This window comes from Hippocampus zosterae, chromosome 8 (genome assembly GCF_025434085.1).
Source record: "Hippocampus zosterae strain Florida chromosome 8, ASM2543408v3, whole genome shotgun sequence".
In the NCBI taxonomy this organism is placed as follows: domain Eukaryota; kingdom Metazoa; phylum Chordata; class Actinopteri; order Syngnathiformes; family Syngnathidae; genus Hippocampus; species Hippocampus zosterae.
This window is the reverse complement of record NC_067458.1, coordinates 1740517-1768044: the sequence shown is the minus strand read 5'-3', so window position 1 is coordinate 1768044 and position 27528 is coordinate 1740517.

Sequence of the window (27528 nt, the reverse complement as noted above, 5' to 3'; positions counted from 1 at the left end):
GAACTAAATACATGTTGAAATGTGTGCATAAGGCCTTTGGTTTAGGCGTGACACTCATTTTGAGTTTTTATTGCTTTAAATGCATTTTCAGGCCGAGTAGAGCACGTTTTTTTACTTTGAATGTATCTTCATAGGAATAAGTTGTGTAGTCAAATTAATGCTCATTTAGGCTTCAGGAGGTCAATCTGAACTAAATACATGTTGAAATGTGTGCATAAGTCCTTTGGTTTAGGCGTGACACTCATTTTCAGTTTTTATTGCTTTAAATGCACTTTCAGTCCGAGTTGAGCTCGTTTTTTTACTTTGAATGTATCTTCATAGGAATAAGTTGTGTAGTCAAATTAATGCTCATTTAGGCTTCAGAATGTCAACCTGAACTAAATACATGTTGAAATGTGTGCATAAGTCCTTTGGTTTAGGCGTGACACTCATTTTGAGTTTTTATTGCTTTAAATGCACTTTCAGGAGTAGTTGAGCACGTTTTGTGACTTTGAATGTACCTTCATAGGAATGAGTTGTGTAGTCAAATTAATGCTCATTTAGGCTTCAGGAGGTCAACCTGAACTAAATACATGTTGAAATGTGTGCATAAGTCTTTTGGTTTAGGCGTGACACTCATTTTCAGTTTTTATTGCTTTAAATGCACTTTCAGTCCGAGTTGAGCCCGTTTTTTTACTTTGAATGTATCTTCATAGGAATAAGTTGTGTAGTCAAATTAATGCTCATTTAGGCTTCAGAATGTCAACCTGAACTAAATACATGTTGAAATGTGTGCATAAGTCCTTTGGTTTAGGCGTGACACTCATTTTGAGTTTTTATTGCTTTAAATGCACTTTCAGGCCTAGTAGAGCACGTTTTTTTACTTTGAATGTATCTTCATAGGAATAAGTTGTGTAGTCAAATTAATGCTCATTTAGGCTTCAGGACGTCAACCTGAACTAAATACATGTTGAAATGTGTGCATAAGTCCTTTGGTTTAGGCGTGACACTCATTTTGAGTTTTTATTGCTTTAAATGCACTTTCAGGCCTAGTTGAGCACGTTTTGTGACTTTGAATGTACCTTCATAGGAATGAGTTGTGTAGTCAAATTAATGCTCATTTAGGCTTCAGGAGGTCAACCTGAACTAAATACATGTTGAAATGTGTGCATAAGTCCTTTGGTTTAGGCGTGACACTCATTTTCAGTTTTTATTGCTTTAAATGCACTTTCAGTCCGAGTTGAGCCGTTTTTTTACTTTGAATGTATCTTCATAGGAATAAGTTGTGTAGTCAAATTAATGCTCATTTAGGCTTCAGAATGTCAACCTGAACTAAATACATGTTGAAATGTGTGCATAAGTCCTTTGGTTTAGGCGTGACACTCATTTTGAGTTTTTATTGCTTTAAATGCACTTTCAGGCCTAGTTGAGCACGTTTTGTGACTTTGAATGTACCTTCATAGGAATGAGTTGTGTAGTCAAATTAATGCTCATTTAGGCTTCAGGAGGTCAACCTGAACTAAATACATGTTGAAATGTGTGCATAAGTCCTTTGGTTTAGGCGTGACACTCATTTTCAGTTTTTATTGCTTTAAATGCACTTTCAGTCCGAGTTGAGCCCGTTTTTTTACTTTGAATGTATCTTCATAGGATTAAGTTGTGTAGTCAAATTAATGGTGATTTAGGCTTCAGGAGGTCAACCTGAACTAAATACATGTTGAAATGTGTGCATAAGTCCTTTGGTTTAGGCGTGACACTCATTTTGAGTTTTTATTGCTTTAAATGCACTTTCAGGCCTAGTTGAGCACGTTTTGTGACTTTGAATGTACCTTCATAGGAATGAGTTGTATAGACAAAATAATGCTCATTTAGGCTTCAGAATGTCAACCTGAATTAAATACATGTTGAAATGTGTGTATAAGTCCTTTGGTTTAGGCGTGACACTCAATTTGAGTTTTTATTGCTTTAAATGCATTTTCAGGCCGAGTAGAGCACATTTTTTTACTTTAAATGTAGGTTTAGGTGTGACACTCATTTTGATTTTTTCTTGCTTTAAATGCATTTTCAGGCCGAGTAGAGCACGTTTTGTGACTTTGAATGTACCTTCATAGGAATGAGTTGTGTAGTCAAATTAATGCTCATTTAGGCTTCAGGAGGTCAACCTGAACTAAATACATGTTGAAATGTGTGCATAAGTCCTTTGGTTTAGGCGTGACACTCATTTTCAGTTTTTATTGCTTTAAATGCACTTTCAGTCCGAGTTGAGCCCGTTTTTTTACTTTGAATGTATCTTCATAGGAATAAGTTGTGTAGTCAAATTAATGCTCATTTAGGCTTCAGGAGGTCAACCTGAACTAAATACATGTTGAAATGTGTGCATAAGTCCTTTGGTTTAGGCGTGACACTCATTTTCAGTTTTTATTGCTTTAAATGCACTTTCAGTCCGAGTTGAGCCCGTTTTTTTACTTTGAATGTATCTTCATAGGAATAAGTTGTGTAGTCAAATTAATGCTCATTTAGGCTTCAGAATGTCAACCTGAACTAAATACATGTTGAAATGTGTGCATAAGTCCTTTGGTTTAGGCGTGACACTCATTTTGAGTTTTTATTGCTTTAAATGCACTTTCAGGCCTAGTTGAGCACATTTTGTGACTTTGAATATATCTTCATAGGAATGAGTTGTATAGACAAAATAATGGTGATTTAGGGTTCAGGAGGTCAACCTGAACTAAATACATGTTGAAATGTGTGCATAAGACCTTTGGTTTAGGCGTGACACTCATTTTGTGTTTTTATTGCTTTAAATGCACTTTCAGGCCTAGTTGAGCACGTTTTGTGACTTTGAATGTACCTTCATAGGAATGAGTTGTGTAGTCAAATTAATGCTCATTTAGGCTTCAGGAGGTCAACCTGAACTAAATACATGTTGAAATGTGTGCATAAGTCCTTTGGTTTAGGCGTGACACTCATTTTCAGTTTTTATTAGTTTAAATGCACTTTCAGTCTGAGTTGAGCCCGTTTTTTTACTTTGAATGTATCTTCATAGGAATAAGTTGTGTAGTCAAATTAATGCTCATTTAGGCTTCAGAATGTCAACTTGAACTAAATACATGTTGAAATGTGTGCATAAGTCCTTTGGTTTAGGCGTGACACTCATTTTGAGTTTTTATTGCTTTAAATGCACTTTCAGGCCTAGTTGAGCACATTTTGTGACTTTGAATATATCTTCATAGGAATGAGTTGTATAAACAAAATAATGGTGATTTAGGCTTCAGGAGGTCAACCTGAACTAAATACATGTTGAAATGTGTGCATAAGACCTTTGGTTTAGACGTGACACTCATTTTGTGTTTTTATTGCTTTAAATGCACTTTCAGGCCTAGTTGAGCACGTTTTGTGACTTTGAATGTACCTTCATAGGAATGAGTTGTGTAGTCAAATTAATGCTCATTTAGGCTTCAGGAGGTCAACCTGAACTAAATACATGTTGAAATGTGTGCATAAGTCCTTTGGTTTAGGCGTGACACTCATTTTCAGTTTTTATTAGTTTAAATGCACTTTCAGTCTGAGTTGAGCCCGTTTTTTTACTTTGAATGTATCTTCATAGGAATAAGTTGTGTAGTCAAATTAATGCTCATTTAGGCTTCAGAATGTCAACTTGAACTAAATACATGTTGAAATGTGTGCATAAGTCCTTTGGTTTAGGCGTGACACTCATTTTCAGTTTTTATTGCTTTAAATGTACTTTCAGTCCGAGTTGAGCCCGTTTTTTTCCTTTGAATGTTCCTTCATAGGAATGAGTTGTGTAGTCAAATTAATGCTCATTTAGGCTTCAGGAGGTCAACCTGAACTAAATACATGTTGAAATGTGTGCATAAGGCCTTTGGTTTAGGCGTGGCACTCATTTTGAGTTTTTATTGCTTTAAATGCATTTTCAGGCCGAGTAGAGCACGTTTTTTTACTTTGAATGTATCTTCATAGGAATGAGTTGTGTAGTCAAATTAATGCTCATTTAGGCTTCAGGAGGTCAACCCGAACTAAATACATGTTGAAATGTGTGCATAAGGCCTTTGGTTTAGGCGTGACACTCATTTTGAGTTTTTATTGCTTTAAATGCATTTTCAGGCCGAGTAGAGCACGTTTTTTTACTTTGAATGTATCTTCATAGGAATAAGTTGTGTAGTCAAATTAATGCTCATTTAGGCTTCAGGAGGTCAATCTGAACTAAATACATGTTGAAATGTGTGCATAAGTCCTTTGGTTTAGGCGTGACACTCATTTTCAGTTTTTATTGCTTTAAATGCTCTTTCAGGCCTAGTTGAGCACGTTTTGTGACTTTGAATGTACCTTCATAGGAATGAGTTGTGTAGTCAAATTAATGCTCATTTAGGCTTCAGGAGGTCAACCTGAACTAAATACATGTTGAAATGTGTGCATAAGTCCTTTGGTTTAGGCGTGACACTCATTTTCAGTTTTTATTAGTTTAAATGCACTTTCAGTCTGAGTTGAGCCCGTTTTTTTACTTTGAATGTATCTTCATAGGAATAAGTTGTGTAGTCAAATTAATGCTCATTTAGGCTTCAGAATGTCAACTTGAACTAAATACATGTTGAAATGTGTGCATAAGTCCTTTGGTTTAGGCGTGACACTCATTTTGAGTTTTTATTGCTTTAAATGCACTTTCAGGCCTAGTTGAGCACATTTTGTGACTTTGAATATATCTTCATAGGAATGAGTTGTATAGACAAAATAATGGTGATTTAGGCTTCAGGAGGTCAACCTGAACTAAATACATGTTGAAATGTGTGCATAAGACCTTTGGTTTAGACGTGACACTCATTTTGTGTTTTTATTGCTTTAAATGCACTTTCAGGCCTAGTTGAGCACGTTTTGTGACTTTGAATGTACCTTCATAGGAATGAGTTGTGTAGTCAAATTAATGCTCATTTAGGCTTCAGGAGGTCAACCTGAACTAAATACATGTTGAAATGTGTGCATAAGTCCTTTGGTTTAGGCGTGACACTCATTTTCAGTTTTTATTAGTTTAAATGCACTTTCAGTCTGAGTTGAGCCCGTTTTTTTACTTTGAATGTATCTTCATAGGAATAAGTTGTGTAGTCAAATTAATGCTCATTTAGGCTTCAGAATGTCAACTTGAACTAAATACATGTTGAAATGTGTGCATAAGTCCTTTGGTTTAGGCGTGACACTCATTTTCAGTTTTTATTGCTTTAAATGTACTTTCAGTCCGAGTTGAGCCCGTTTTTTTCCTTTGAATGTTCCTTCATAGGAATGAGTTGTGTAGTCAAATTAATGCTCATTTAGGCTTCAGGAGGTCAACCTGAACTAAATACATGTTGAAATGTGTGCATAAGGCCTTTGGTTTAGGCGTGGCACTCATTTTGAGTTTTTATTGCTTTAAATGCATTTTCAGGCCGAGTAGAGCACGTTTTTTTACTTTGAATGTATCTTCATAGGAATAAGTTGTGTAGTCAAATTAATGCTCATTTAGGCTTCAGGACGTCATCCTGAACTAAATACATGTTGAAATGTGTGCATAAGTCCTTTGGTTTAGGCGTGACACTCATTTTCAGTTTTTATTGCTTTAAATGCACTTTCAGTCCGAGTTGATCCCGTTTTTTTACTTTGAATGTATCTTCATAGGAATAAGTTGTGTAGTCAAATTAATGGTGATTTAGGCTTCAGGAGGTCAACCTGAACTAAATACATGTTGAAATGTGTGCATAAGTCCTTTGGTTTAGGCGTGACACTCATTTTCAGTTTTTATTGCTTTAAATGCACTTTCAGTCCGAGTTGAGCCCGTTTTTTTACTTTGAATGTATCTTCATAGGAATAAGTTGTGTAGTCAAATTAATGCTCATTTAGGCTTCAGAATGTCAACTTGAACTAAATACATGTTGAAATGTGTGCATAAGTCCTTTGGTTTAGGCGTGACACTCATTTTGAGTTTTTATTGCTTTAAATGCACTTTCAGGCCTAGTTGAGCACGTTTTGTGACTTTGAATGTACCTTCATAGGAATGAGTTGTGTAGTCGAATTAATGCTCATTTAGGCTTCAGGAGGTCAACCTGAACTAAATACATGTTGAAATGTGTGCATAAGTCCTTTGGTTTAGGCGTGACACTCATTTTGAGTTTTTATTGCTTTAAATGCACTTTCAGGCCTAGTTGAGCACGTTTTGTGACTTTGAATGTACCTTCATAGGAATGAGTTGTGTAGTCGAATTAATGCTCATTTAGGCTTCAGGAGGTCAACCTGAACTAAATACATGTTGAAATGTGTGCATAAGTCCTTTGGTTTAGGCGTGACACTCATTTTCAGTTTTTATTGCTTTAAATGTACTTTCAGTCCGAGTTGAGCCCGTTTTTTTCCTTTGAATGTTCCTTCATAGGAATGAGTTGTGTAGTCAAATTAATGCTCATTTAGGCTTCAGGAGGTCAACCCGAACTAAATACATGTTGAAATGTGTGCATAAGGCCTTTGGTTTAGGCGTGACACTCATTTTGAGTTTTTATTGCTTTAAATGCATTTTCAGGCCGAGTAGAGCACGTTTTTTTACTTTGAATGTATCTTCATAGGAATAAGTTGTGTAGTCAAATTAATGCTCATTTAGGCTTCAGGAGGTCAATCTGAACTAAATACATGTTGAAATGTGTGCATAAGTCCTTTGGTTTAGGCGTGACACTCATTTTCAGTTTTTATTGCTTTAAATGCACTTTCAGTCCGAGTTGAGCCCGTTTTTTTACTTTGAATGTATCTTCATAGGAATAAGTTGTGTAGTCAAATTAATGCTCATTTAGGCTTCAGAATGTCAACCTGAACTAAATACATGTTGAAATGTGTGCATAAGTCCTTTGGTTTAGGCGTGACACTCATTTTGAGTTTTTATTGCTTTAAATGCACTTTCAGGAGTAGTTGAGCACGTTTTGTGACTTTGAATGTACCTTCATAGGAATGAGTTGTGTAGTCAAATTAATGCTCATTTAGGCTTCAGGAGGTCAACCTGAACTAAATACATGTTGAAATGTGTGCATAAGTCTTTTGGTTTAGGCGTGACACTCATTTTCAGTTTTTATTGCTTTAAATGCACTTTCAGTCCGAGTTGAGCCCGTTTTTTTACTTTGAATGTATCTTCATAGGAATAAGTTGTGTAGTCAAATTAATGCTCATTTAGGCTTCAGAATGTCAACCTGAACTAAATACATGTTGAAATGTGTGCATAAGTCCTTTGGTTTAGGCGTGACACTCATTTTGAGTTTTTATTGCTTTAAATGCACTTTCAGGCCTAGTAGAGCACGTTTTTTTACTTTGAATGTATCTTCATAGGAATAAGTTGTGTAGTCAAATTAATGCTCATTTAGGCTTCAGGACGTCAACCTGAACTAAATACATGTTGAAATGTGTGCATAAGTCCTTTGGTTTAGGCGTGACACTCATTTTGAGTTTTTATTGCTTTAAATGCACTTTCAGGCCTAGTTGAGCACGTTTTGTGACTTTGAATGTACCTTCATAGGAATGAGTTGTGTAGTCAAATTAATGCTCATTTAGGCTTCAGGAGGTCAACCTGAACTAAATACATGTTGAAATGTGTGCATAAGTCCTTTGGTTTAGGCGTGACACTCATTTTCAGTTTTTATTGCTTTAAATGCACTTTCAGTCCGAGTTGAGCCGTTTTTTTACTTTGAATGTATCTTCATAGGAATAAGTTGTGTAGTCAAATTAATGCTCATTTAGGCTTCAGAATGTCAACCTGAACTAAATACATGTTGAAATGTGTGCATAAGTCCTTTGGTTTAGGCGTGACACTCATTTTGAGTTTTTATTGCTTTAAATGCACTTTCAGGCCTAGTTGAGCACGTTTTGTGACTTTGAATGTACCTTCATAGGAATGAGTTGTGTAGTCAAATTAATGCTCATTTAGGCTTCAGGAGGTCAACCTGAACTAAATACATGTTGAAATGTGTGCATAAGTCCTTTGGTTTAGGCGTGACACTCATTTTCAGTTTTTATTGCTTTAAATGCACTTTCAGTCCGAGTTGAGCCCGTTTTTTTACTTTGAATGTTCCTTCATAGGAATAAGTTGTGTAGTCAAATTAATGCTCATTTAGGCTTCAGGAGGTCAACCTGAACTAAATACATGTTGAAATGTGTGCATAAGGCCTTTGGTTTAGGCGCGACACTCATTTTGAGTTTTTATTGCTTTAAATGCATTTTCAGGCCGAGTAGAGCACATTTTTTTACTTTGAATGTATCTTCATAGGAATAAGTTGTGTAGTCAAATTAATGCTCATTTAGGCTTCAGGAGGTCAACCTGAACTAAATACATGTTGAAATGTGTGCATAAGTCCTTTGGTTTAGGCGTGACACTCATTTTCAGTTTTTATTGCTTTAAATGCACTTTCAGTCCGAGTTGAGCCCGTTTTTTTACTTTGAATGTTCCTTCATAGGAATAAGTTGTGTAGTCAAATTAATGCTCATTTAGGCTTCAGGAGGTCAACCTGAACTAAATACATGTTGAAATGTGTGCATAAGGCCTTTGGTTTAGGCGCGACACTCATTTTGAGTTTTTATTGCTTTAAATGCATTTTCAGGCCGAGTAGAGCACATTTTTTTACTTTGAATGTATCTTCATAGGAATAAGTTGTGTAGTCAAATTAATGCTCATTTAGGCTTCAGGAGGTCAACCTGAACTAAATACATGTTGAAATGTGTGCATAAGTCCTTTGGTTTAGGCGTGACACTCATTTTCAGTTTTTATTGCTTTAAATGCACTTTCAGTCCGAGTTGAGCCCGTTTTTTTACTTTGAATGTTCCTTCATAGGAATGAGTTGTGTAGTCAAATTAATGCTCATTTAGGCTTCAGGAGGTCAACCTGAACTAAATACATGTTGAAATGTGTGCATAAGGCCTTTGGTTTAGGCGTGACACTCATTTTGAGTTTTTATTGCTTTAAATGCATTTTCAGGCCGAGTAGAGCACGTTTTTTTACTTTGAATGTATCTTCATAGGAATAAGTTGTGTAGTCAAATTAATGCTCATTTAGGCTTCAGGACGTCAACCTAAACTAAATACAAGTTGAAATGTGTGCATAAGTCCTTTGGTTTAGGCGTGACACTCATTTTCAGTTTTTATTGCTTTAAATGCACTTTCAGTCCGAGTTGAGCCCGTTTTTTTACTTTGAATGTATCTTCATAGGATTAAGTTGTGTAGTCAAATTAATGGTGATTTAGGCTTCAGGAGGTCAACCTGAACTAAATACATGTTGAAATGTGTGCATAAGTCCTTTGGTTTAGGCGTGACACTCATTTTGAGTCTTTATTGCTTTAAATGCACTTTCAGGCCTAGTTGAGCACGTTTTGTGACTTTGAATGTACCTTCATAGGAATGAGTTGTGTAGTCAAATTAATGCTCATTTAGGCTTCAGGAGGTCAACCTGAACTAAATACAGGTTGAAATGTGTGCATAAGTCCTTTGGTTTAGGCGTGACACTCATTTTCAGTTTTTATTGCTTTAAATGCACTTTCAGTCCGAGTTGAGCCCGTTTTTTTACTTTGAATGTTCCTTCATAGGAATAAGTTGTGTAGTCAAATTAATGCTCATTTAGGCTTCAGGACGTCAACCTGAACTAAATACATGTTGAAATGTGTGCATAAGTCCTTTGGTTTAGGCGTGACACTCATTTTCAGTTTTTATTGCTTTAAATGCACTTTCAGTCCGAGTTGAGCCCGTTTTTTTACTTTGAATGTATCTTCATAGGATTAAGTTGTGTAGTCAAATTAATGGTGATTTAGGCTTCAGGAGGTCAACCTGAACTAAATACATGTTGAAAGGTGTGCATAAGTCCTTTGGTTTAGGCGTGACACTTATTTTGAGTTTTTATTGCTTTAAATGCATTTTCAGGCCGAGTAGAGCACGTTTCTGAGTTTGAATGTATCTTCATAGGAATGAGTTCTGTGATCAAATTAATGCTCATTTAGGCTTCAGGAGGTCAACCTGAACTAAATACATGTTGAAATGTGTGCATAAGTCCTTTGGTTTAGGCGTGACACTTATTTTGAGTTTTTATTGCTTTAAATGCATTTTCAGGCTGAGTAGAGCACGTTTCTGAGTTTGAATGTATCTTCATAGGAATGAGTTCTGTGATCAAATTAATGCTCATTTAGGCTTCAGAATGTCAACCTGAACTAAATACATGTTGAAATGTGTGCATAAGTCCTTTGGTTTAGGCGTGACACTCATTTTGAGTTTTTATTGCTTTAAATGCACTTTCAGTCCGAGTTGAGCCGTTTTTTTACTTTGAATGTATCTTCATAGGAATAAGTTGTGTAGTCAAATTAATGCTCATTTAGGCTTCAGAATGTCAACCTGAACTAAATACATGTTGAAATGTGTGCATAAGTCCTTTGGTTTAGGCGTGACACTCATTTTGAGTTTTTATTGCTTTAAATGCATTTTCAGGCCGAGTAGAGCACGTTTTTTTACTTTGAATGTATCTTCATAGGAATAAGTTGTGTAGTCAAATTAATGCTCATTTAGGCTTCAGGACGTCAACCTAAACTAAATACAAGTTGAAATGTGTGCATAAGTCCTTTGGTTTAGGCGTGACACTCATTTTCAGTTTTTATTGCTTTAAATGCACTTTCAGTCCGAGTTGAGCCCGTTTTTTTACTTTGAATGTATCTTCATAGGATTAAGTTGTGTAGTCAAATTAATGGTGATTTAGGCTTCAGGAGGTCAACCTGAACTAAATACATGTTGAAATGTGTGCATAAGTCCTTTGGTTTAGGCGTGACACTCATTTTGAGTTTTTATTGCTTTAAATGCACTTTCAGGCCTAGTTGAGCACGTTTTGTGACTTTGAATGTACCTTCATAGGAATGAGTTGTGTAGTCAAATTAATGCTCATTTAGGCTTCAGGAGGTCAACCTGAACTAAATACAGGTTGAAATGTGTGCATAAGTCCTTTGGTTTAGGCGTGACACTCATTTTCAGTTTTTATTGCTTTAAATGCACTTTCAGTCCGAGTTGAGCCCGTTTTTTTACTTTGAATGTTCCTTCATAGGAATAAGTTGTGTAGTCAAATTAATGCTCATTTAGGCTTCAGGACGTCAACCTGAACTAAATACATGTTGAAATGTGTGCATAAGTCCTTTGGTTTAGGCGTGACACTCATTTTCAGTTTTTATTGCTTTAAATGCACTTTCAGTCCGAGTTGAGCCCGTTTTTTTACTTTGAATGTATCTTCATAGGATTAAGTTGTGTAGTCAAATTAATGGTGATTTAGGCTTCAGGAGGTCAACCTGAACTAAATACATGTTGAAAGGTGTGCATAAGTCCTTTGGTTTAGGCGTGACACTTATTTTGAGTTTTTATTGCTTTAAATGCATTTTCAGGCCGAGTAGAGCACGTTTCTGAGTTTGAATGTATCTTCATAGGAATGAGTTCTGTGATCAAATTAATGCTCATTTAGGCTTCAGGAGGTCAACCTGAACTAAATACATGTTGAAATGTGTGCATAAGTCCTTTGGTTTAGGCGTGACACTTATTTTGAGTTTTTATTGCTTTAAATGCATTTTCAGGCCGAGTAGAGCACGTTTCTGAGTTTGAATGTATCTTCATAGGAATGAGTTCTGTGATCAAATTAATGCTCATTTAGGCTTCAGAATGTCAACCTGAACTAAATACATGTTGAAATGTGTGCATAAGTCCTTTGGTTTAGGCGTGACACTCATTTTGAGTTTTTATTGCTTTAAATGCACTTTCAGTCCGAGTTGAGCCGTTTTTTTACTTTGAATGTATCTTCATAGGAATAAGTTGTGTAGTCAAATTAATGCTCATTTAGGCTTCAGAATGTCAACCTGAACTAAATACATGTTGAAATGTGTGCATAAGTCCTTTGGTTTAGGCGTGACACTCATTTTGAGTTTTTATTGCTTTAAATGCACTTTCAGGCCTAGTTGAGCACGTTTTGTGACTTTGAATGTACCTTCATAGGAATAAGTTGTGTAGTCAAATTAATGCTCATTTAGGCTTCAGGATGTCAACCTGAACTAAATACATGTTGAAATGTGTGCATAAGTCCTTTGGTTTAGGCGTGACACTCATTTTCAGTTTTTATTGCTTTAAATGCACTTTCAGTCCGAGTTGAGCCCGTTTTTTTACTTTGAATGTATCTTCATAGGATTAAGTTGTGTAGTCAAATTAATGGTGATTTAGGCTTCAGGAGGACAACCTGAACTAAATACATGTTGAAATGTGTGCATAAGTCCTTTGGTTTAGGCGTGACACTCATTTTGAGTTTTTATTGCTTTAAATGCACTTTCAGGCCTAGTTGAGCACGTTTTGTGACTTTGAATGTACCTTCATAGGAATGAGTTGTGTAGTCAAATTAATGCTCATTTAGGCTTCAGGAGGTCAACCTGAACTAAATACATGTTGAAATTTGTGCATAAGTCCTTTGGTTTAGGCGTGACACTCATTTTGAGTTTTTATTGCTTTAAATGCACTTTCAGTCCGAGTTGAGCCGTTTTTTTACTTTGAATGTATCTTCATAGGAATAAGTTGTGTAGTCAAATTAATGCTCATTTAGGCTTCAGGACGTCAACCTGAACTAAATACATGTTGAAATGTGTGCATAAGTCCTTTGGTTTAGGCGTGACACTCATTTTGAGTTTTTATTGCTTTAAATGCACTTTCAGGCCTAGTTGAGCACGTTTTGTGACTTTGAATGTACCTTCATAGGAATGAGTTGTGTAGTCAAATTAATGCTCATTTAGGCTTCAGGAGGTCAACCTGAACTAAATACAGGTTGAAATGTGTGCATAAGTCCTTTGGTTTAGGCGTGACACTCATTTTCAGTTTTTATTGCTTTAAATGCACTTTCAGTCCGAGTTGAGCCCGTTTTTTTACTTTGAATGTTCCTTCATAGGAATAAGTTGTGTAGTCAAATTAATGCTCATTTAGGCTTCAGGACGTCAACCTGAACTAAATACATGTTGAAATGTGTGCATAAGTCCTTTGGTTTAGGCGTGACACTCATTTTCAGTTTTTATTGCTTTAAATGCACTTTCAGTCCGAGTTGAGCCCGTTTTTTTACTTTGAATGTATCTTCATAGGATTAAGTTGTGTAGTCAAATTAATGGTGATTTAGGCTTCAGGAGGTCAACCTGAACTAAATACATGTTGAAAGGTGTGCATAAGTCCTTTGGTTTAGGCGTGACACTTATTTTGAGTTTTTATTGCTTTAAATGCATTTTCAGGCCGAGTAGAGCACGTTTCTGAGTTTGAATGTATCTTCATAGGAATGAGTTCTGTGATCAAATTAATGCTCATTTAGGCTTCAGGAGGTCAACCTGAACTAAATACATGTTGAAATGTGTGCATAAGTCCTTTGGTTTAGGCGTGACACTTATTTTGAGTTTTTATTGCTTTAAATGCATTTTCAGGCCGAGTAGAGCACGTTTCTGAGTTTGAATGTATCTTCATAGGAATGAGTTCTGTGATCAAATTAATGCTCATTTAGGCTTCAGAATGTCAACCTGAACTAAATACATGTTGAAATGTGTGCATAAGTCCTTTGGTTTAGGCGTGACACTCATTTTGAGTTTTTATTGCTTTAAATGCACTTTCAGTCCGAGTTGAGCCGTTTTTTTACTTTGAATGTATCTTCATAGGAATAAGTTGTGTAGTCAAATTAATGCTCATTTAGGCTTCAGAATGTCAACCTGAACTAAATACATGTTGAAATGTGTGCATAAGTCCTTTGGTTTAGGCGTGACACTCATTTTGAGTTTTTATTGCTTTAAATGCACTTTCAGGCCTAGTTGAGCACGTTTTGTGACTTTGAATGTACCTTCATAGGAATAAGTTGTGTAGTCAAATTAATGCTCATTTAGGCTTCAGGATGTCAACCTGAACTAAATACATGTTGAAATGTGTGCATAAGTCCTTTGGTTTAGGCGTGACACTCATTTTCAGTTTTTATTGCTTTAAATGCACTTTCAGTCCGAGTTGAGCCCGTTTTTTTACTTTGAATGTATCTTCATAGGATTAAGTTGTGTAGTCAAATTAATGGTGATTTAGGCTTCAGGAGGACAACCTGAACTAAATACATGTTGAAATGTGTGCATAAGTCCTTTGGTTTAGGCGTGACACTCATTTTGAGTTTTTATTGCTTTAAATGCACTTTCAGGCCTAGTTGAGCACGTTTTGTGACTTTGAATGTACCTTCATAGGAATGAGTTGTGTAGTCAAATTAATGCTCATTTAGGCTTCAGGAGGTCAACCTGAACTAAATACATGTTGAAATTTGTGCATAAGTCCTTTGGTTTAGGCGTGACACTCATTTTGAGTTTTTATTGCTTTAAATGCACTTTCAGTCCGAGTTGAGCCGTTTTTTTACTTTGAATGTATCTTCATAGGAATAAGTTGTGTAGTCAAATTAATGCTCATTTAGGCTTCAGGACGTCAACCTGAACTAAATACATGTTGAAATGTGTGCATAAGTCCTTTGGTTTAGGCGTGACACTCATTTTCAGTTTTTATTGCTTTAAATGCACTTTCAGTCCGAGTTGAGCCCGTTTTTTTACTTTGAATGTTCCTTCATAGGAATAAATTGTGTAGTCAAATTAATGTTCAATTAGGCTTCAGGACGTCAACCTGAACTAAATACATGTTGAAATGTGTGCATAAGTCCTTTGGTTTAGGCGTGACACTCATTTTCAGTTTTTATTGCTTTAAATGCACTTTCAGTCCGAGTTGAGCCCGTTTTTTTACTTTGAATGTATCTTCATAGGATTAAGTTGTGTAGTCAAATTAATGGTGATTTAGGCTTCAGGAGGTCAACCTGAACTAAATACATGTTGAAATGTGTGCATAAGTCCTTTGGTTTAGGCGTGACACTCATTTTGAGTTTTTATTGCTTTAAATGAACTTTCAGGCCTAGTTGAGCACGTTTTGTGACTTTGAATGTACCTTCATAGGAATGAGTTGTGTAGTCAAATTAATGCTCATTTAGGCTTCAGGAGGTCAACCTGAACTAAATACATGTTGAAATGTGTGCATAAGTCCTTTGGTTTAGGCGTGACACTCATTTTCAGTTTTTATTGTTTTAAATGCACTTTCAGTCCGAGTTGAGCCGTTTTTTTACTTTGAATGTATCTTCATAGGAATAAGTTGTGTAGTCAAATTAATGCTCATTTAGGCTTCAGAATGTCAACCTGAACTAAATACATGTTGAAATGTGTGCATAAGACCTTTGGTTTAGGCGTGACACTCATTTTGTGTTTTTATTGCTTTAAATGCACTTTCAGGCCTAGTTGAGCACGTTTTGTGACTTTGAATGTACCTTCATAGGAATGAGTTGTGTAGTCAAATTAATGCTCATTTAGGCTTCAGGAGGTCAACCTGAACTAAATACATGTTGAAATGTGTGCATAAGTCCTTTGGTTTAGGCGTGACACTCATTTTCAGTTTTTATTAGTTTAAATGCACTTTCAGTCTGAGTTGAGCCCGTTTTTTTACTTTGAATGTATCTTCATAGGAATAAGTTGTGTAGTCAAATTAATGCTCATTTAGGCTTCAGAATGTCAACTTGAACTAAATACATGTTGAAATGTGTGCATAAGTCCTTTGGTTTAGGCGTGACACTCATTTTGAGTTTTTATTGCTTTAAATGCACTTTCAGGCCTAGTTGAGCACATTTTGTGACTTTGAATATATCTTCATAGGAATGAGTTGTATAGACAAAATAATGGTGATTTAGGCTTCAGGAGGTCAACCTGAACTAAATACATGTTGAAATGTGTGCATAAGACCTTTGGTTTAGACGTGACACTCATTTTGTGTTTTTATTGCTTTAAATGCACTTTCAGGCCTAGTTGAGCACGTTTTGTGACTTTGAATGTACCTTCATAGGAATGAGTTATGTAGTCAAATTAATGCTCATTTAGGCTTCAGGAGGTCAACCTGAACTAAATACATGTTGAAATGTGTGCATAAGTCCTTTGGTTTAGGCGTGACACTCATTTTCAGTTTTTATTAGTTTAAATGCACTTTCAGTCTGAGTTGAGCCCGTTTTTTTACTTTGAATGTATCTTCATAGGAATAAGTTGTGTAGTCAAATTAATGCTCATTTAGGCTTCAGAATGTCAACTTGAACTAAATACATGTTGAAATGTGTGCATAAGTCCTTTGGTTTAGGCGTGACACTCATTTTCAGTTTTTATTGCTTTAAATGTACTTTCAGTCCGAGTTGAGCCCGTTTTTTTCCTTTGAATGTTCCTTCATAGGAATGAGTTGTGTAGTCAAATTAATGCTCATTTAGGCTTCAGGAGGTCAACCTGAACTAAATACATGTTGAAATGTGTGCATAAGGCCTTTGGTTTAGGCGTGGCACTCATTTTGAGTTTTTATTGCTTTAAATGCATTTTCAGGCCGAGTAGAGCACGTTTTTTTACTTTGAATGTATCTTCATAGGAATAAGTTGTGTAGTCAAATTAATGCTCATTTAGGCTTCAGGACGTCATCCTGAACTAAATACATGTTGAAATGTGTGCATAAGTCCTTTGGTTTAGGCGTGACACTCATTTTCAGTTTTTATTGCTTTAAATGCACTTTCAGTCCGAGTTGATCCCGTTTTTTTACTTTGAATGTATCTTCATAGGAATAAGTTGTGTAGTCAAATTAATGGTGATTTAGGCTTCAGGAGGTCAACCTGAACTAAATACATGTTGAAATGTGTGCATAAGTCCTTTGGTTTAGGCGTGACACTCATTTTCAGTTTTTATTGCTTTAAATGCACTTTCAGTCCGAGTTGAGCCCGTTTTTTTACTTTGAATGTATCTTCATAGGAATAAGTTGTGTAGTCAAATTAATGCTCATTTAGGCTTCAGAATGTCAACCTGAACTAAATACATGTTGAAATGTGTGCATAAGTCCTTTGGTTTAGGCGTGACACTCATTTTGAGTTTTTATTGCTTTAAATGCACTTTCAGGCCTAGTTGAGCACGTTTTGTGACTTTGAATGTACCTTCATAGGAATGAGTTTTGTAGTCGAATTAATGCTCATTTAGGCTTCAGGAGGTCAACCTGAACTAAATACATGTTGAAATGTGTGCATAAGTCCTTTGGTTTAGGCGTGACACTCATTTTCAGTTTTTATTGCTTTAAATGTACTTTCAGTCCGAGTTGAGCCCGTTTTTTTCCTTTGAATGTTCCTTCATAGGAATGAGTTGTGTAGTCAAATTAATGCTCATTTAGGCTTCAGGAGGTCAACCCGAACTAAATACATGTTGAAATGTGTGCATAAGGCCTTTGGTTTAGGCGTGACACTCATTTTGAGTTTTTATTGCTTTAAATGCATTTTCAGGCCGAGTAGAGCACGTTTTTTTACTTTGAATGTATCTTCATAGGAATAAGTTGTGTAGTCAAATTAATGCTCATTTAGGCTTCAGGAGGTCAATCTGAACTAAATACATGTTGAAATGTGTGCATAAGTCCTTTGGTTTAGGCGTGACACTCATTTTCAGTTTTTATTGCTTTAAATGCACTTTCAGTCCGAGTTGAGCCCGTTTTTTTACTTTGAATGTATCTTCATAGGAATAAGTTGTGTAGTCAAATTAATGCTCATTTAGGCTTCAGAATGTCAACCTGAACTAAATACATGTTGAAATGTGTGCATAAGTCCTTTGGTTTAGGCGTGACACTCATTTTCAGTTTTTATTGCTTTAAATGCACTTTCAGTCCGAGTTGAGCCGTTTTTTTACTTTGAATGTATCTTCATAGGAATAAGTTGTGTAGTCAAATTAATGCTCATTTAGGCTTCAGAATGTCAACCTGAACTAAATACATGTTGAAATGTGTGCATAAGTCCTTTGGTTTAGGCGTGACACTCATTTTGAGTTTTTATTGCTTTAAATGCACTTTCAGGCCTAGTTGAGCACGTTTTGTGACTTTGAATGTACCTTCATAGGAATAAGTTGTGTAGTCAAATTAATGCTCATTTAGGCTTCAGGATGTCAACCTGAACTAAATACATGTTGAAATGTGTGCATAAGTCCTTTGGTTTAGGCGTGACACTCATTTTCAGTTTTTATTGCTTTAAATGCACTTTCAGTCCGAGTTGAGCCCGTTTTTTTACTTTGAATGTATCTTCATAGGATTAAGTTGTGTAGTCAAATTAATGGTGATTTAGGCTTCAGGAGGACAACCTGAACTAAATACATGTTGAAATGTGTGCATAAGTCCTTTGGTTTAGGCGTGACACTCATTTTGAGTTTTTATTGCTTTAAATGCACTTTCAGGCCTAGTTGAGCACGTTTTGTGACTTTGAATGTACCTTCATAGGAATGAGTTGTGTAGTCAAATTAATGCTCATTTAGGCTTCAGGAGGTCAACCTGAACTAAATACATGTTGAAATTTGTGCATAAGTCCTTTGGTTTAGGCGTGACACTCATTTTGAGTTTTTATTGCTTTAAATGCACTTTCAGTCCGAGTTGAGCCGTTTTTTTACTTTGAATGTATCTTCATAGGAATAAGTTGTGTAGTCAAATTAATGCTCATTTAGGCTTCAGGATGTCAACCTGAACTAAATACATGTTGAAATGTGTGCATAAGTCCTTTGGTTTAGGCGTGACACTCATTTTCAGTTTTTATTGCTTTAAATGCACTTTCAGTCCGAGTTGAGCCCGTTTTTTTACTTTGAATGTTCCTTCATAGGAATGAGTTGTGTAGTCAAATTAATGCTCATTTAGGCTTCAGGAGGTCAACCTGAACTAAATACATGTTGGAATGTGTGCATAAGGCCTTTGGTTTAGGCGTGACACTCATTTTGAGTTTTTATTGCTTTAAATGCATTTTCAGGCCGAGTAGAGCACGTTTTTTTACTTTGAATGTATCTTCATAGGAATAAATTGTGTAGTCAAATTAATGCTCATTTAGGCTTCAGGACGTCAACCTGAACTAAATACATGTTGAAATGTGTGCATAAGTCCTTTGGTTTAGGCGTGACACTCATTTTCAGTTTTTATTGCTTTAAATGCACTTTCAGTCCGAGTTGAGCCCGTTTTTTTACTTTGAATGTATCTTCATAGGATTAAGTTGTGTAGTCAAATTAATGGTGATTTAGGCTTCAGGAGGTCAACCTGAACTAAATACATGTTGAAATGTGTGCATAAGTCCTTTGGTTTAGGCGTGACACTCATTTTGAGTTTTTATTGCTTTAAATGAACTTTCAGGCCTAGTTGAGCACGTTTTGTGACTTTGAATGTACCTTCATAGGAATGAGTTGTGTAGTCAAATTAATGCTCATTTAGGCTTCAGGAGGTCAACCTGAACTAAATACATGTTGAAATGTGTGCATAAGTCCTTTGGTTTAGGCGTGACACTCATTTTCAGTTTTTATTGTTTTAAATGCACTTTCAGTCCGAGTTGAGCCGTTTTTTTACTTTGAATGTATCTTCATAGGAATAAGTTGTGTAGTCAAATTAATGCTCATTTAGGCTTCAGAATGTCAACCTGAACTAAATACATGTTGAAATGTGTGCATAAGACCTTTGGTTTAGGCGTGACACTCATTTTGTGTTTTTATTGCTTTAAATGCACTTTCAGGCCTAGTTGAGCACGTTTTGTGACTTTGAATGTACCTTCATAGGAATGAGTTGTGTAGTCAAATTAATGCTCATTTAGGCTTCAGGAGGTCAACCTGAACTAAATACATGTTGAAATGTGTGCATAAGTCCTTTGGTTTAGGCGTGACACTCATTTTCAGTTTTTATTAGTTTAAATGCACTTTCAGTCTGAGTTGAGCCCGTTTTTTTACTTTGAATGTATCTTCATAGGAATAAGTTGTGTAGTCAAATTAATGCTCATTTAGGCTTCAGAATGTCAACTTGAACTAAATACATGTTGAAATGTGTGCATAAGTCCTTTGGTTTAGGCGTGACACTCATTTTGAGTTTTTATTGCTTTAAATGCACTTTCAGGCCTAGTTGAGCACATTTTGTGACTTTGAATATATCTTCATAGGAATGAGTTGTATAGACAAAATAATGGTGATTTAGGCTTCAGGAGGTCAACCTGAACTAAATACATGTTGAAATGTGTGCATAAGACCTTTGGTTTAGACGTGACACTCATTTTGTGTTTTTATTGCTTTAAATGCACTTTCAGGCCTAGTTGAGCACGTTTTGTGACTTTGAATGTACCTTCATAGGAATGAGTTGTGTAGTCAAATTAATGCTCATTTAGGCTTCAGGAGGTCAACCTGAACTAAATACATGTTGAAATGTGTGCATAAGTCCTTTGGTTTAGGCGTGACACTCATTTTCAGTTTTTATTAGTTTAAATGCACTTTCAGTCTGAGTTGAGCCCGTTTTTTTACTTTGAATGTATCTTCATAGGAATAAGTTGTGTAGTCAAATTAATGCTCATTTAGGCTTCAGAATGTCAACTTGAACTAAATACATGTTGAAATGTGTGCATAAGTCCTTTGGTTTAGGCGTGACACTCATTTTCAGTTTTTATTGCTTTAAATGTATTTCAGTCCGAGTTGAGCCCGTTTTTTTCCTTTGAATGTTCCTTCATAGGAATGAGTTGTGTAGTCAAATTAATGCTCATTTAGGCTTCAGGAGGTCAACCTGAACTAAATACATGTTGAAATGTGTGCATAAGGCCTTTGGTTTAGGCGTGGCACTCATTTTGAGTTTTTATTGCTTTAAATGCATTTTCAGGCCGAGTAGAGCACGTTTTTTTACTTTGAATGTATCTTCATAGGAATAAGTTGTGTAGTCAAATTAATGCTCATTTAGGCTTCAGGACGTCATCCTGAACTAAATACATGTTGAAATGTGTGCATAAGTCCTTTGGTTTAGGCGTGACACTCATTTTCAGTTTTTATTGCTTTAAATGCACTTTCAGTCCGAGTTGATCCCGTTTTTTTACTTTGAATGTATCTTCATAGGAATAAGTTGTGTAGTCAAATTAATGGTGATTTAGGCTTCAGGAGGTCAACCTGAACTAAATACATGTTGAAATGTGTGCATAAGTCATTTGGTTTAGGCGTGACACTCATTTTCAGTTTTTATTGCTTTAAATGCACTTTCAGTCCGAGTTGAGCCCGTTTTTTTACTTTGAATGTATCTTCATAGGAATAAGTTGTGTAGTCAAATTAATGCTCATTTAGGCTTCAGAATGTCAACCTGAACTAAATACATGTTGAAATGTGTGCATAAGTCCTTTGGTTTAGGCGTGACACTCATTTTGAGTTTTTATTGCTTTAAATGCACTTTCAGGCCTAGTTGAGCACGTTTTGTGACTTTGAATGTACCTTCATAGGAATGAGTTGTGTAGTCGAATTAATGCTCATTTAGGCTTCAGGAGGTCAACCTGAACTAAATACATGTTGAAATGTGTGCATAAGTCCTTTGGTTTAGGCGTGACACTCATTTTCAGTTTTTATTGCTTTAAATGTACTTTCAGTCCGAGTTGAGCCCGTTTTTTTCCTTTGAATGTTCCTTCATAGGAATGAGTTGTGTAGTCAAATTAATGCTCATTTAGGCTTCAGGAGGTCAACCCGAACTAAATACATGTTGAAATGTGTGCATAAGGCCTTTGGTTTAGGCGTGACACTCATTTTGAGTTTTTATTGCTTTAAATGCATTTTCAGGCCGAGTAGAGCACGTTTTTTTACTTTGAATGTATCTTCATAGGAATAAGTTGTGTAGTCAAATTAATGCTCATTTAGGCTTCAGGAGGTCAATCTGAACTAAATACATGTTGAAATGTGTGCATAAGTCCTTTGGTTTAGGCGTGACACTCATTTTCAGTTTTTATTGCTTTAAATGCACTTTCAGTCCGAGTTGAGCCCGTTTTTTTACTTTGAATGTATCTTCATAGGAATAAGTTGTGTAGTCAAATTAATGCTCATTTAGGCTTCAGAATGTCAACCTGAACTAAATACATGTTGAAATGTGTGCATAAGTCCTTTGGTTTAGGCGTGACACTCATTTTGAGTTTTTATTGCTTTAATGCACTTTCAGGCGTAGTTGAGCACGTTTTGTGACTTTGAATGTACCTTCATAGGAATGAGTTGTGTAGTCAAATTAATGCTCATTTAGGCTTCAGGAGGTCAACCTGAACTAAATACATGTTGAAATGTGTGCATAAGTCTTTTGGTTTAGGCGTGACACTCATTTTCAGTTTTTATTGCTTTAAATGCACTTTCAGTCCGAGTTGAGCCCGTTTTTTTACTTTGAATGTATCTTCATAGGAATAAGTTGTGTAGTCAAATTAATGCTCATTTAGGCTTCAGAATGTCAACCTGAACTAAATACATGTTGAAATGTGTGCATAAGTCCTTTGGTTTAGGCGTGACACTCATTTTGAGTTTTTATTGCTTTAAATGCACTTTCAGGCCTAGTTGAGCACGTTTTGTGACTTTGAATATATCTTCATAGAAATGAGTTGTATAGACAAAATATGGTGATTTAGGCTTCAGGAGGTCAACCTGAACTAAATACATGTTGAAATGTGTGCATAAGTCCTTTGGTTTAGGCGTGACACTCATTTTGAGTTTTTATTGCTTTAAATGCACTTTCAGGCCTAGTTGAGCACGTTTTGTGACTTTGAATGTTCCTTCATAGGAATGAGTTGTGTAGTCAAATTAATGCTCATTTAGGCTTCAGGAGGTCAACCTGAACTAAATACATGTTGAAATGTGTGCATAAGTCCTTTGGTTTAGGCGTGACACTCATTTTCAGTTTTTATTGCTTTAAATGCACTTTCAGTCCGAGTTGAGCCGTTTTTTTACTTTGAATGTATCTTCATAGGAATAAGTTGTGTAGTCAAATTAATGCTCATTTAGGCTTCAGAATGTCAACCTGAACTAAATACATGTTGAAATGTGTGCATAAGTCCTTTGGTTTAGGCGTGACACTCATTTTGAGTTTTTATTGCTTTAAATGCACTTTCAGGCCTAGTTGAGCACGTTTTGTGACTTTGAATGTACCTTCATAGGAATGAGTTGTGTAGTCAAATTAATGCTCATTTAGGCTTCAGGAGGTCAACCTGAACTAAATACATGTTGAAATGTGTGCATAAGTCCTTTGGTTTAGGCGTGACACTCATTTTCAGTTTTTATTGCTTTAAATGCACTTTCAGTCCGAGTTGAGCCCGTTTTTTTACTTTGAATGTTCCTTCATAGGAATAAGTTGTGTAGTCAAATTAATGCTCATTTAGGCTTCAGGAGGTCAACCTGAACTAAATACATGTTGAAATGTGTGCATAAGGCCTTTGGTTTAGGCGCGACACTCATTTTGAGTTTTTATTGCTTTAAATGCATTTTCAGGCCGAGTAGAGCACATTTTTTTACTTTGAATGTATCTTCATAGGAATAAGTTGTGTAGTCAAATTAATGCTCATTTAGGCTTCAGGAGGTCAACCTGAACTAAATACATGTTGAAATGTGTGCATAAGTCCTTTGGTTTAGGCGTGACACTCATTTTCAGTTTTTATTGCTTTAAATGCACTTTCAGTCCGAGTTGAGCCCGTTTTTTTACTTTGAATGTTCCTTCATAGGAATAAGTTGTGTAGTCAAATTAATGCTCATTTAGGCTTCAGGAGGTCAACCTGAACTAAATACATGTTGAAATGTGTGCATAAGGCCTTTGGTTTAGGCGTGACACTCATTTTGAGTTTTTATTGCTTTAAATGCATTTTCAGGCCGAGTAGAGCACGTTTTTTTACTTTGAATGTATCTTCATAGGAATAAGTTGTGTAGTCAAATTAATGCTCATTTAGGCTTCAGGACGTCAACCTAAACTAAATACAAGTTGAAATGTGTGCATAAGTCCTTTGGTTTAGGCGTGACACTCATTTTCAGTTTTTATTGCTTTAAATGCACTTTCAGTCCGAGTTGAGCCCGTTTTTTTACTTTGAATGTATCTTCATAGGATTAAGTTGTGTAGTCAAATTAATGGTGATTTAGGCTTCAGGAGGTCAACCTGAACTAAATACATGTTGAAATGTGTGCATAAGTCCTTTGGTTTAGGCGTGACACTCATTTTGAGTTTTTATTGCTTTAAATGCACTTTCAGGCCTAGTTGAGCACGTTTTGTGACTTTGAATGTACCTTCATAGGAATGAGTTGTGTAGTCAAATTAATGCTCATTTAGGCTTCAGGAGGTCAACCTGAACTAAATACAGGTTGAAATGTGTGCATAAGTCCTTTGGTTTAGGCGTGACACTCATTTTCAGTTTTTATTGCTTTAAATGCACTTTCAGTCCGAGTTGAGCCCGTTTTTTTACTTTGAATGTTCCTTCATAGGAATAAGTTGTGTAGTCAAATTAATGCTCATTTAGGCTTCAGGACGTCAACCTGAACTAAATACATCTTGAAATGTGTGCATAAGTCCTTTGGTTTAGGCGTGACACTCATTTTCAGTTTTTATTGCTTTAAATGCACTTTCAGTCCGAGTTGAGCCCGTTTTTTTACTTTGAATGTATCTTCATAGGATTAAGTTGTGTAGTCAAATTAATGGTGATTTAGGCTTCAGGAGGTCAACCTGAACTAAATACATGTTGAAATGTGTGCATAAGTCCTTTGGTTTAGGCGTGACACTTATTTTGAGTTTTTATTGCTTTAAATGCATTTTCAGGCCGAGTAGAGCACGTTTCTGAGTTTGAATGTATCTTCATAGGAATGAGTTCTGTGATCAAATTAATGCTCATTTAGGCTTCAGGAGGTCAACCTGAACTAAATACATGTTGAAATGTGTGCATAAGTCCTTTGGTTTAGGCGTGACACTTATTTTGAGTTTTTATTGCTTTAAATGCATTTTCAGGCCGAGTAGAGCACGTTTCTGAGTTTGAATGTATCTTCATAGGAATGAGTTCTGTGATCAAATTAATGCTCATTTAGGCTTCAGAATGTCAACCTGAACTAAATACATGTTGAAATGTGTGCATAAGTCCTTTGGTTTAGGCGTGACACTCATTTTGAGTTTTTATTGCTTTAAATGCACTTTCAGTCCGAGTTGAGCCGTTTTTTTACTTTGAATGTATCTTCATAGGAATAAGTTGTGTAGTCAAATTAATGCTCATTTAGGCTTCAGAATGTCAACCTGAACTAAATACATGTTGAAATGTGTGCATAAGTCCTTTGGTTTAGGCGTGACACTCATTTTGAGTTTTTATTGCTTTAAATGCACTTTCAGGCCTAGTTGAGCACGTTTTGTGACTTTGAATGTACCTTCATAGGAATAAGTTGTGTAGTCAAATTAATGCTCATTTAGGCTTCAGGATGTCAACCTGAACTAAATACATGTTGAAATGTGTGCATAAGTCCTTTGGTTTAGGCGTGACACTCATTTTCAGTTTTTATTGCTTTAAATGCACTTTCAGTCCGAGTTGAGCCCGTTTTTTTACTTTGAATGTATCTTCATAGGATTAAGTTGTGTAGTCAAATTAATGGTGATTTAGGCTTCAGGAGGACAACCTGAACTAAATACATGTTGAAATGTGTGCATAAGTCCTTTGGTTTAGGCGTGACACTCATTTTGAGTTTTTATTGCTTTAAATGCACTTTCAGGCCTAGTTGAGCACGTTTTGTGACTTTGAATGTACCTTCATAGGAATGAGTTGTGTAGTCAAATTAATGCTCATTTAGGCTTCAGGAGGTCAACCTGAACTAAATACATGTTGAAATTTGTGCATAAGTCCTTTGGTTTAGGCGTGACACTCATTTTCAGTTTTTATTGCTTTAAATGCACTTTCAGTCCGAGTTGAGCCCGTTTTTTTACTTTGAATGTATCTTCATAGGATTAAGTTGTGTAGTCAAATTAATGGTGATTTAGGCTTCAGGAGGTCAACCTGAACTAAATACATGTTGAAATGTGTGCATAAGTCCTTTGGTTTAGGCGTGACACTCATTTTGAGTTTTTATTGCTTTAAATGCACTTTCAGTCCGAGTTGAGCCCGTTTTTTTTTTACTTTGAATGTATCTTCATAGGATTAAGTTGTGTAGTCAAATTAATGGTGATTTAGGCTTCAGGAGGTCAACCTGAACTAAATACATGTTGAAATGTGTGCATAAGTCCTTTGGTTTAGGCGTGACACTCATTTTGAGTTTTTATTGCTTTAAATGCACTTTCAGGCCTAGTTGAGCACGTTTTGTGACTTTGAATGTACCTTCATAGTAATGAGTTGTATAGACAAAATAATGCTCATTTAGGCTTCAGAATGTCAACCTGAATTAAATACATGTTGAAATGTGTGTATAAGTCCTTTGGTTTAGGCGTGACACTCAATTTGAGTTTTTTTTGCTTTAAATGCATTTTCAGGCCGAGTAGAGCACATTTTTTTACTTTAAATGTAGGTTTAGGTGTGACACTCATTTTGATTTTTTCTTGCTTTAAATGCATTTTCAGGCCGAGTAGAGCACGTTTTGTGACTTTGAATGTACCTTCATAGGAATGAGTTGTGTAGTCAAATTAATGCTCATTTAGGCTTCAGGAGGTCAACCTGAACTAAATACATGTTGAAATGTGTGCATAAGTCCTTTGGTTTAGGCGTGACACTCATTTTCAGTTTTTATTGCTTTAAATGCACTTTCAGTCCGAGTTGAGCCCGTTTTTTTACTTTGAATGTATCTTCATAGGAATAAGTTGTGTAGTCAAATTAATGGTGATTTAGGCTTCAGGAGGTCAACCTGAACTAAATACATGTTGAAATGTGTGCATAAGTCCTTTGGTTTAGGCGTGACACTCATTTTCAGTTTTTATTGCTTTAAATGCACTTTCAGTCCGAGTGGAGCCCGTTTTTTTACTTTGAATGTTCCTTCATAGGAATGAGTTGTGTAGTCAAATTAATGCTCATTTAGGCTTCAGGAGGTCAACCTGAACTAAACACATGTTGAAATGTGTGCATAAGGCCTTTGGTTTAGGCGTGACACTCATTTTGAGTTTTTATTGCTTTAAATGCATTTTCAGGGCGAGTAGAGCACGTTTTTTTACTTTGAATGTATCTTCATAGGAATAAATTGTGTAGTCAAATTAATGCTCATTTAGGCTTCAGGACGTCAACCTGAACTAAATACATGTTGAAATGTGTGCATAAGTCCTTTGGTTTAGGCGTGACACTCATTTTCAGTTTTTATTGCTTTAAATGCACTTTCAGTCCGAGTTGAGCCCGTTTTTTTACTTTGAATGTATCTTCATAGGATTAAGTTGTGTAGTCAAATTAATGGTGATTTAGGCTTCAGGAGGACAACCTGAACTAAATACATGTTGAAATGTGTGCATAAGTCCTTTGGTTTAGGCGTGACACTCATTTTGAGTTTTTATTGCTTTAAATGCACTTTCAGGCCTAGTTGAGCACGTTTTGTGACTTTGAATGTACCTTCATAGGAATGAGTTGTGTAGTCAAATTAATGCTCATTTAGGCTTCAGGAGGTCAACCTGAACTAAATACATGTTGAAATTTGTGCATAAGTCCTTTGGTTTAGGCGTGACACTCATTTTCAGTTTTTATTG